Raw genomic sequence first — 13,093 nt, 5'->3', positions numbered from 1 at the left:
CGGCTGGCGAATAGATTTTTAAAATTTACTGTGATTGATTAGATACCCTTGACTGGGTAAACGGCCCTTTTCAGAATGAGGCTGGGACCTACAGGTCCGATGCCAGATATTTTGCTGTGGGGGGAAACGGGAGTACCCGAGAAAACCCACTTTCACGGCCTGGGCGCCGAATAATCTATCCAGACCGTGCCCGGAAGTAGCTGGGAAGAAAGAGAAACAACAAACAAAGAAGAAGAAGAAAAACACACACAAAAAAAATAAAAAATAAAAATAAAATTATGAACTATGTTGGTGGTATACGTGGAAACTGTTAGCTGCTAGTCTTGTAGATCGGGTGGTAACTTCATCATGAACTTGTTTCCACACTTGAAGCCCATTGGTGCAAGCGAGAAACGTGGTCTTGGTGGTGGAACTACTGGCTGTTCTTCGGTGAGTTGTTCTTCGCTGGTCTGTGATGCTTTGTTTCTTCTCGAGATTTTGGTTTGAGTTTTCTGCGTGGAGGTAGATTGTTTTTCAGTTTGTGCTGTCGCGTCGATGGTTATCTTCGTAATGGTTTGAGTCTGGCTGGTTGTTGAATTCTGTGGAACTGGGATTGAAGTCTGGCATGAACTGTCCTTTTTCTTTCTTGAACTACTGGAACTTGGCGTGTTGCTAACAATGGGAGTTGTCGTCTTCTGAGTCGGGTTGTCTGAATCCGTCTTCATGTTTCTTCTAATACGATCTGGTCTCGGCGGTATTTTGGTGGTTTCATGTTGGAAGATTTCCGTTGGTTGTTTGCGATATCTGGGTGCTTGGTTTGAACCATTATTAAGTGGTCATCGATGTGGGCGTTCGGCTCTAAAATGAAATATATGATAATAACAGCCGTCTTAAACGGTCCATTTGGTTCTAAGGCTATCCTTATATACCCGGGTTAAAAACAAGAAAATAAAAAGTTAAACCCAGCCTATATTTTATCTCAGGAACTCACCGAATCTTTTTTAAACTCTTGTAAAGAGATGGCTTCAACTACTCTTGACAAATCAACACAAAAATATCGAAAAAGAATAAATTGTGAAATGTTTCTGCACTCTGTCAACCACTGAAAATTTAAGTTTGGTTTGAGTTTCGCATAAAGCTACACGAGGGCTATCTGCGTTAATTGTCCCTAATTTAGTAGTGTAAGACTAGATGGAAGGCAGCTAGTCACTATCACTCACCGCCAATTCTTGCGCTACTCTTTTATCAATGAATAGTGGGATTGACCATCACGATATTACGGCCCCACGGCTGAAGGGGCAGGCATATTTTATGTGACGAGGATTCGAACTCGCGACCCTTAGATTACAAGTCGAATGCCTTAACCACTTGGCCATGCCGGGCCGTGAAAATTTAACACAGGATTTTAGCATTATCAGTATAAAAAGTTGCCGCTGACCCACCTAGGGATTATATTCTGAAACACATTTCGCTCATAACTAAAATGAGGGGAGGCAGTGTTGTTTTGAATTAAGTACAAAGCTACACAATGGGTTATCTGTGCTCTGCCCAACACAGGTATCGAAACTTGGTTTTTAGTGTTATAACTCTGCAGGCATACCGCTGAGCCACTGGGGGGCAGGGAGGCAGTGAGCAGGTTAACTTAAACATCGTCTATATTACTAATATAAAGAAATATAGCCACCAATAAGTTAAATAACAGATCATTTAGTATCTGGTATGAACTGGTATAATCATTCACGTGATAAATCTCACTACTTTACATAATAGCATTATTCAGATTTTACGCAATGACGAGAAAACCCACTTGTAGAGAAAAATATATATAAAAACGGCTGATATGGATAGAGAAAGCACTATGTAGAGGAGCGAACAACAATTCGACCTTCTTTGGTCATAGTCAGGTTCACAAAGAAAGAAAGAGGTAACTGACCGATAGCTGACCACATGTTTGAAGGCGGTTGTGTAATTGAGCGTAGGAATGTAGAACCTTAGAAATTAAAACATATTTAGAAGACCTAACCAGGAGACTTGTGATACTTTCCACAGAAAACAAAAACAACCGAAAACAACCAACAGAAAAAAGATAACTTCGACAATTCTATTGACATCTAACAGCCAAACTTCCAAGTAAAAATTAAATATTTATATTTTTCAAAAACACCTAAAAGCAACATCTCAAAGAACTTTTTCAAAGACTTTTCTCACAAAACCATCAACATAATTTCAGAAAACAGAAAACTAAAAAACAGCCTTATAAAAATTAGACATTAATTCCATTAAAAACCTAAAACAAGACAAAAACATTAATATTCTGAAAGCAGATAAAGGAAACGCTATAGTTATAATGAACATGAATGAATACATCCAAAAAATGAGGAACATCCTATCAGATACAAACAAATTTAAACCAATACACACAAATCCAACAAAGACACACGAAATGCAACTAAACAAAATGTTACTAAAAATGAAAAAAGCCAACACAATTTAAAAAACACAACACTTTATTCCTACCTACGCAAGACCGACTCACGCACACCACAAATATACGACATTCCCAAACCTCATAAACCAGATTGTCCACTACGACAAATAATGCCAACATATGAATCGTTTAATTACAATATTGGTAAATACATAGCATGGGCATTCTCCAAATATGTAACATCAGCCAGCTCATTCATCAAAAGACCCTCTTAATTTCAAATCCAACCTTAATCAACTTAATCATAAAGCCTTAATGGTCCGTTTCTATGTCATATCTCTCTTTACAGAAGTTCCAACCACTGAAGCCTGCAAGATAGGCTTAGAACTCCATATCCGAGACCCTAACCCATCAATAGACATTCCCAGCAACCAACTAGCAACCCTCATAGAATTCACCACGATGAAGACAAACTTCATGTTTTACAACCAGAACTATATACAAACAAACGGCCTAAGCATGAGCAATTTAGTATCACCAGTTATAGCCAATATTTTTATGACACAAGTTGAAACACAAGCAATCAACACAGCATTACATCCACTACTATACTAGTACAGATATGTAGATGACACGGTTGCTGGATTCACATCTACAGAACACACACTTAATTTTTTCAATCATCAGTCACATTAACTCTATACATCCAAACATAAACTTCACATGTTAACAAGAAAAAAGTAATCGAATATCATTTCTTAACCTCAAAATCATTAGAACTGATACACAATACAAAACAAAAATCCACCGAAAAATCACCCATACTGGACTATACATTTCTTGGGACACAGCACATGAAACGAAACAAAAACTCAACATTCTTAGAAACCATATAAACATAGCTATAAAACTATGCTCACCAGATAAAATTAACGACAAATTAGACAAAGTAAAACAATACTTCATCAACACCAACAAGTTTCCTCCACAAACCGTAGAAAACATTATACGCACACAACTAGATAAAAAGCAAAATCAACTAACAAAAGTAAATATACCCCAGGATTTAAAAAATCACGAAACCATATACTGCTGCATACCATATATTCCCCGACATCTGCAGAATAATAACCAACATTTGGAAAAAACTAATAACAAAATATGACATTCCAGTTAATACCACAATTATTCAAAAACCAGGCACAAAACTGAGGTCTATACTATGTAAAAACTACACTGACAAACACCACACCAACATTATTTATAAAATACAATGTGATAACTGCCACGACTTCTATATTGGAGAAACAAGTAGAAAAATGGAAACCAGATTCAAAGAACGTAAAAAGTCACCTTCACACATTTTCGAACACTGCAAATCAAATAAACACGACATAACCACAGAAAACACTCAAATACTAAATAAAGAAAGAGTGTGTGTGTGTGTATTTCATATAGCAAAGCCCCAAAGAACTATCTGCTCAGCCCACCGAGTGGAATCGAACCACTGATTTTAGTGTTGTAAATCCAGAGAGATATCACTGTACTAGCGGGGGACGATAAAAAAAGAAACATAAACAAACACAAAATACTCAATGATGTCGAGAAACCCACTTATAAAGAAATATATATGCAAAAACGGCTCGTTTGGGTTGAGAAAATATTTTATATACAAGAGCGAACAACGTTTCGACCTTCTTCGGTCATTGTCAGGTTCACAAAAAAGGAAAGAGGTAACTGACCGGAAGCTGACCACATGTTAGGAAGGGGTTGTGTAACTGAGTGTCGGAATGTAGAGGGCGGTGTTAGATGTTTGAATATATAATTTTATTTATTTTATTATATTAATTTAGGTATAAAGACGTTCCTTTATATTGGTTTATTTTGGGTTTAAGTTGTTGTATAAGTAAGGCTTCTTTAATTTTGCGTTTGTTTATGTTTGTTTCTTTATTTAGTATTTGAGTGTTTTCTATGGTTATGTTGTGTTTATTTGACTATTTGATCAGTGTTCGAAAATACCAGTTAATACCAAATTTATTCAAAAACCAGGCATAAAACTGAGGTCTATACTATCTAAAAACTACACTGACAAACACCACACCAAAATTATTTATAAAATACAATGTGATAACTGCCACGACTTCTATATTGGAGAAACAAGTAGAAAAATGAAAACCAGATTCAAAGAACATAAAAAGTCACCTTCACACGTTTTCGAACACTTCCTTAAAAATGTTATTTGTTTGATTGAAGTTCAAATGAGAAAGGCAATTCAAAGTCATTCCCTTTGATCTAGCCCAGCTTATATTTTGACCCTGTTGTGATTTATCATTGTTTGACATTTAAATCGAGAATATTATCATATGACTGCCCAATTAAGTTAAATATTTTGAAGTCCTATTTGACAAACTCTTTCCCTGAGAGGTCCACTTGTATTTGCATAAAGCATTAATTTGATTTTGACTGATTTATGGCCACTGTCTGAAATTATCTTTTTCCTTTGACAATAGACTGCAGATTTTGAGAAGCTGTGTTTTCCAGGTAACTTCCAGTAAATAACTAATTTCCTCAGATTTTGGTCTATCTTGAAGATATTTATATTTAGTATATAAACTGTTGTTTTTGGACTTATGGCATCATATTTGGAGAACTTCTCTCTTTACCTATTTTCCAGCCAAGAAATTTCGTATTGTTTGACATTTGACAATTGTTAAGGTTTTTTGTCATGGCCTTGCTGCCAGATATCTTGATTATTAAAATAATTTTATGGAGAGCCTATAATTCCAGGGATTAACTGCAATTTCTATATCAACGCTGTTTATTCTATATCTTTCCTTCTCTTCTGTTAATAGCAATAATTAAAAGAAATGCACACTGCTCATTTTTATGACACATCGAGTTTCAACTCCTACATCTTCATTATGATCATTCATTAGTCTTATTTTTTTACATTGCTTGGACAAAGCAAAACCAATTTCTGGCATGCCAGGCATCTCGATTGTAATGATATCGTGTATTTTTTCTTACTATGCCCCATACAGGATGAACAACAATGTTTTTTCGAATTTGTAAGATATTTAATATATATATATAAATGTTTGTGCTTAGTAAATAGTTTGTGATCAAATAAAGAGAAATATTGTGATAAATAAGCATATTTTATATTTTCTGCCTTCTTTAGCGACATATAAATTTTATAAAAATCTCATATTTAGTTTCCATGTTGTAATGGTTGCAGCACGTGGTTCAGAAAGACGTTAAGACTACCTTGTTCAAATTGCTTTGTTTTATATAGTAAGTGATGTTTCTACTGTTTACAAGGATATTGCGGTAATATGTATATAGCATTCAGGTTAAAAGGTTTGGTATTGTAGTATCCTCTGCTGGTCGATTATGACGTTGTCCAAGTATAACAGTTGATTAATGCTGTGAAGGAACAAAGGTTATGAAGCGACGCTGTCGACTGGATAAAGAAAGCGTGTTAATCTATTGAATTTTGGAGTGTTTTCTTTATTCAGTTCTACCTGAATAGATCACTAAGTAAAGGTTTACTTTTAAGATAATCGTGTTTAGTTTAATGTAAGCTAATCTAGAGAGAAAAAACTCTAAGACTCACCATAGTCTTATTGAAGTAGCTGTGCTTTCCCTGTCAAATAATTGAAACTGTTAGTAATTTTACTAATTTGTCTCGTCTCATTATATCATAAACACTAAGAGAACTCAGTTATCTTTGTAAATAACACCTAAAATAATCTGCTTGTATTGTAAAATTATCTGTCTGATAGATTTTAGAAATCGAGTGTATCTGAAGATACCACAAGCTATAGAATTAAAATTCTTACATCACAAATACAAGATTAATATTGGTTCGTATCTTGTTCCTTTAGCCAAGACAAAATATGTTCAATTGTTATTTTTAATATACCCAATTAGCCTTAAATTTCCAATTGTAATGATTTTAATGTATTTACAGATAATTCTGTTTATCAAATGAAAGATTGAAATACGGTACAAACAGTATATTTTTTATTGTGTAAGATCTTTTGGTTCATAGATTGAATTTTATTTCAATCCAACAAAGTATTATTTCAGGAAGTACATAAACTGCATTTCTATACGTATTGGTTGAAATTTTAAAAAAAATGAGATGCTTTAAAAGTGAAAAATTGTGAAAATACTTTCAATGGTTTATGTTTTAACTATGATAACCTTATTCTTGTATTATATAATTGAATTTGGATTCTTGTACACAGGACATATGAGGCAAATCGTTTCGTTATTGCCCCCTCGCTAGTACAGAGGTATGTCTTCGGATTTACAACGCTACAATCAGCGGTTCGATTCCCCTCGGTGGGCTGAGCAGATAGCCCGATGTGGCTTTGCTATAAGAAACACACACACACACACACACACACACACGTTTCTTTATTACTTTAACGTAAGAATTAAATGACATTAAACGTTCTTGACAAAAATGAGTCGTTATGCAAAATTATAGAAAGAACTATTTGAACAAACAATATGAGCTACAACAAGTGAAGATTACAGTATTCAAACCTATTTGAGCAAACAATACGTATCCTTAAATGTGAAGATTAGTTAGAAAACAGAAAATGTTTGTTTCTGTTGTTGTTGTTTCTGGAATTTCACACAAAGCTACTCGAGGGCTATCTGTGCTAGCCGTCCCTAATTTAGCAGTGTAAGACTAGAGGGAAGGCAGCTAGTCATCACCACCCACCGCCAACTCTTGGGCTACTCTTTTACCAACGAATAGTGGGATTGACCGAAACATTAAAACACCCCCACGGCTGGGAGGGCGAGCATGTTTGGCACGACTCGGGCGCGAACCCGCGATCCTCAGATTACGAAGCGCACGCCTTAACGCGCTAGGCCATGCCAGGACCATGTTTGTTTCATTGCCTTTCATTGGAACAAAATATTTTGAAATAAACGAAAAAAAATACCTTAATTGAATACTTAGTACTAGTTGTTGTTTTTTTTACTATAGCCAAAAGATATATATATATATATGATTATTTTTAATCTGGTTTTAGGTCTTTCTATAATAGCCTATGGAATAATATTAGTATTTTTCTCTGTTTCTTTTTTTACACTTACATACAAGTATTTTATTCCTGTTTTTGGATATAAATAGTACAATTGTTTTTGACCATTTCAGAACTTTTTATACGGAATAAAAGAAGTATTCCTAATGCTTCAGGCTGTCAAGAAGAAGATGTTTCTGGTTTGATTTGTTTTGAACTTCGCTCAAAGCTACATGAAGGCTAACTGTGCTAGCCGTCCCTAATTTAGCAGTGTAAAACTAGAGGAAAGGCAGCTAGTCATCACCACCCACCGTCAACTCTTGGGATACTCATTTACCAACGAATAGTGGAATTCATCGTCACGTTATAACGCCCTCACGGCTGAAAGGGCGATCATGTTTGGCGCGACGGGGATTCGAACCCGCTACCCTCAGATTACAAGTCAAGTGCCGTAACCACCTGGCCATGCCGGGTACGATAACGTTATTACACTTAAAGCCATGTTAGACGAGTGTGTAAATTTTTTGTAAAGAGTTACACACTTGTTGTTAATATCCAATTAAACAAGCTCTTTGACTACAAACAAGATTCTGCAGTGTATCCTCCAGTGAGACAATGGTCAGTCTTTGAATTTACAACGCTAAAATGAAGGGTTCGATATCTGTTGGTAAGCTGAGCACATAGCTCGATATGGCTATAATAAAACACTGATACCTTTGGAGTGAAGATCGTCAGCTAGGGCAAAATCAAATAAAATCAAGCATATACAAAGATGATATCATACGTTTATATTATTCATGGCATAAAGTTTGTTTGCTCCTTTATATACTTTCTTGTGAGTTCAAAAACCTTTGAACATATTTCTATACATAAAAATGATACAATGCTAGTCTGTCAAACTAGGTGCTTAATATTACGTGGGGCAATAAAAAAGGATAATTAAAATAATTTTATCAAGTCACTCTTCCAACCATGAATCAATAACGTTATAAAGAAGAAAAACGTAGGCTAGCTTGCCACTAGCAAATATTCAAATCATAACTATATATTTCTGTTTACATACATTTATTACTGAGGAAATGCCTGCCTTGATACACTACCTGTGAAATGTCGTGGTAAAATTGTGTATTTTTGTAGTTAAATACGTCACCAGTTCACTGAGTTATCGTTAAAATACAAAAGATTAAGATACTTTTTGTTTTGTTTCTTGCACACTAGGTTTAGTAACTGAACTCTGTTTTCGGTATTTACTCGGAACTTTATGCTCGAAGGCATTAATCGATCGATTATTTTAGAGAGTTTAATGGATAATGAAAGAAATGTAAGTTCGATAAATATAATAGGATGTGATCGTTTTGTTATCTCATAGATGAAGTGATGTATAAAGGTACTCTAAGGTATTTATATTTAAAGGCACTCTGAGGTATTTATATTTCTTGATAAGAGATCTTAGGTTTGCTATGTAGATGGAGCGATAATGCGATATTTTCAGACGAAAACTGATTTCTTGAAAATTATCAGAAAGTTACAACTTATTTATAATACGGCTGGTACGGGTATTAAAGTTTTAATTAAAATAAAGTACATAAAGTTAGATCTACTAGTAACAGCAGGTTCTTTCAGGAAATCTCCCACTGGGACAGCGGTAAGTCGATGGATTTACTATGCTAAAATCAGGAATTCGATTTCCCTCGGTGGAGACAGCAGATTGCTCGATGTGACTTTGCTATAAGAAAATACTCCCCTCTCATTCTTCCAGGAAATTAGGAGTGAAATGTGTATTTGGTCACTTCATTGAGTTTTTCCGAGGATATGTGAGAAATAATAAAGAAAAGTTGAAGAAAAGGAGCACAACCGTCATTATGAAACATACGAAACAAAAAGTATCATGACGAGGTAGACGAGAAACATTGATAAAAAGGATGGATGTTTGGTCAACATGACAAGGTAGACCTGTGTGCTTGTACGTACGAAAAGACAGTCACTTGTGGACTACAATGAGATTCACAGCTTTCCCTCGGAATAGACTTTTGCCTCACCAAACAAGGTGGTTTCCAAATAAGACAACACTTGTCGATCTCTAAATAGAAAATGAACTACGAAAGTGTGCTTTAATTGTACAAGTAGATTCGATTTTTTAGACCGGTCGGCAATGTCATTTCTCGAACTTTGACCCCTCACATCACTGTTAGGCTGTAGCATACAGACAATGTTGAATCGATCAGCAAAAAATGTTAAGGTCACTATTTTTGAACTCGATACTACATGTTACTGCAGTATCCTTTTGGACAGAATGTACATTATTTACTAACTATAATAAAGCAACTAGAACAATCTGGACCAAGTATTTACACCAAAATACACGAAACTAACTAAAATAAATATTTCATAAATTCGTAAATATCTATAGCAGGTAGAAATAATATAATATGCCTGAATATCATATACAATAAGATACTATGAAGTATTTACATTTCATGGCAGGAGGTTTTCGTCTCGTTATATTGACGGAATGATACGCAAAAAAAAAACTATGAAGTATTTATAAATCGAACTAATAATGTCGATCTCGGGCCTCAGTGTATAAATCAGTCTCCTTAATACGGAAGCCTAACACATTATTGGCCGCAGCCAAGACCTTAAATAAATTATAAGTTACCAGTACGTCACATCTATTTTCTGCGTATGTAAATATGTCAGACTTCACTAAACACCTAAAAGTAGCAGTTTATACAAATTATAAACTTTCTCGTGGTGGAACCAGAATATCCCTGCTGCCAATGAAAACAAGCGAATTTTCACACAACAAAATGAGATTTGTCTTTGAATAAAAAAATAATTAAAACGACAAATAGGTTTAAAAATAAACCTCATTAGTACCTGCAGGTTATACTCTGTAGATGATATTTCTCAGCTTACTTTTAACAATCAAATAATACTTGCACATGTAAGGTAAACTAATAACTATAATAATTTCAGGTACATCATAAACAGAAGATGTAAGTACACTTCATTTATTTAAATAAGCACGAAAAATGCTTTCAACAAAACGATTTCGAAAATCACTTTTGCAAAAAAAATTCTTTACTAACACTATCACATGTGCTAGGTATCTCTTTACTAACACTATCACATGTGCTAGGTATCTCTTTACTAGCACTATCACATATGCTAGGTATCTCTTTACTAACACTATCACATTTGCTAGGTATCTCTTTACTAATATTATAACGTATGCTAGGCATCTCTTTACCAACACTATCACATCTGCTAGGTATCTCTTTACTAACACTATCACATTTGCTAGGTATCTCATAACCAATATGAAAAAAATATTTTAGCAAAGTTTTCCATTAGATATTAGAAATGAAACTCTCAAAATTAAAATAATCGAGTGAAAGTTTTGTTATGATAAACACTGCGTTTAAAATTTCCTTTGATCCTCCTGGTGTTCAGTAGTAAATGTAATATTACCATGTTTACTATTCAATATTTTAAAAATCAGGAGACTAAATCTGAATTATTAAAGACAATAGAAGTGTCATTAGTAGAGAGGTTTGAATTGTAATAGATAACTGTCCAGCCATAGGTTTTCATAAGTACATAAACATAGGTTGACAAGAGATGGAGACAGCCTTGATAGCAAAGTTGATTAACTTTTGTAACATTAATTTCATTAGAGTTGCTGTTGTAAACTAAGTTATCATACAGCTGTGTTGTTTCTTCTAATGTTGTATTGGCTTAGAGTGATCCGATATCAAAATTAGTGCTGTGAACATTATCATAAAACTTTAAGTGTTGAATTTCCTGACTGAGAACCGTCTTTTAAAATGCATTCATTCCGAGTAAATTTCTTTAGATTGTCTACAAAAATTCCAGCCTGATCATAATTCTATGTTCCAATGTTAACTACTACAGGTCGGAAAAGACACTCTTCTTTATGAACCGGCCCGGCATGGCCAAGCGTGTTAAGGCGTGCGACTCGTAATTCGCGGGTTCGCATCCCCATCGGGCCAAACATACTCGAATTTCAGCCGTGGGGCGTTATAATGTGACAGTCAATTGCACTATTCGTTGGTAAAAGAGTAGCCCAAGAGTTGGCGATGGGTCGTGATTACTAGCTGCCTTTCCTCTTGCCTTACACTGCTAAATTAGGGACGGCTAGCATAGATAGCCCGCGAGTAGCTTCGTGCGAAATTTAAAAACAAACAAACAAACAATTCTTTATGAATTTTTTTTATAACTTAAAGAATATTCTTGGTTGCCTGTCCCAGTGCTGTCCCTTATTGATAATCTTTCTCTATTATCTTTTAGTCGTATCAAATATTTTTTAACCTAGTTCTCCTTTTATTATATTATAAATCCAGAAATCCAATTTACAGAACTTCGATTTCTTTGGAATTAAAATTTAAAAATAGTTGTGATTATTCTTATAATCATTAAATGCACTAAAATCTAAACCACTAATTTTAGTTCATGCATTATTGAAAACAATGACCCAATTTTCTCCAAATACGCAGATGTGAAAGTGTTTGTAGAATATTTTGAAATTGAGAAAGGTACATTTCTGTCTAAATCATTTAACAAATACTTTGAATAGAAAAACCTTATCTTATCCAGCTTGCATGTTTATTCAATGAATTTAACGCTACGTTTTTTTTTGCCTGATCTCAAAATTAAGAAGACTTTTCTTAGTACTAGTCATGTTTTGTTATATAGGTAGAATGATACATAAACATTATGTGAAGTATTTACTTTTCATAATAATAGGTCGTTGTTTTGAAATTCAGGTGGAGTAATACATAAATATACATTATGAAGTATTTAAATTTTATGGTTATTGTTATACATAAATACAGTGATATATAGCGATACTATGAAGTATTCATATTAAACAATAATACATTTTTGTTCTTGATAACGAAAAACCCACTTGAAATAAAAATGTATCTCGATACACCCCAACATTAAGTTCACCTATGAAAGGGAAAAAAATAATCAAATAGCATTTCTCAACTTCAAAATCACAAGAACTGTAGACAGTTCAAAACAGAAATCCACAGAAAAATCACCTTTTCTGGATTGTGGAACTCAGCACATGAAACTAAACAATACTCAACATAATAAGAAACCAAATAAGCACAACCACAAAACTATGTTCACCTGATAAAATTAACGATGAAATCAACAAAATAAAACAACACTTCATCAACATCAACAAATTTCCTAAAAAAACCGTGAACAAAATTATACGCACACACCTAGACAAACAACAAACAAACAACAATAAATCTCAAGATACAACAAACCACAAAACCTTATGCTGCTGTATACCATATGTTCCAGACATCAGCGAAAAAGTAACCAGCATTTGGAAAAAAAAAACTTATAATAAAACACAACATTACAGTAAACACCAAATTTGTTCAAAAACCGGATACAAAACTAAAGTTCGTACTATGTAAAAACTACACTGACAAACACAACACCATCGTAATTTATAAAATATAATGCAACAACTGCCACGACTTCTGTATTGGAGAAAGAAGCAAAAAAATGGAAATTAGATTCAAAGAAAAAAAACACCTTCACACGTTTTTGAACTCTGCAAATCAAATAAAGACAACATAACTCTAGAAAA

This window comes from Tachypleus tridentatus, chromosome 13 (genome assembly GCF_004210375.1).
Source record: "Tachypleus tridentatus isolate NWPU-2018 chromosome 13, ASM421037v1, whole genome shotgun sequence".
NCBI classification, from domain to species: Eukaryota; Metazoa; Arthropoda; class Merostomata; order Xiphosura; family Limulidae; genus Tachypleus; species Tachypleus tridentatus.
This window is presented reverse-complemented; position numbering follows the sequence as displayed.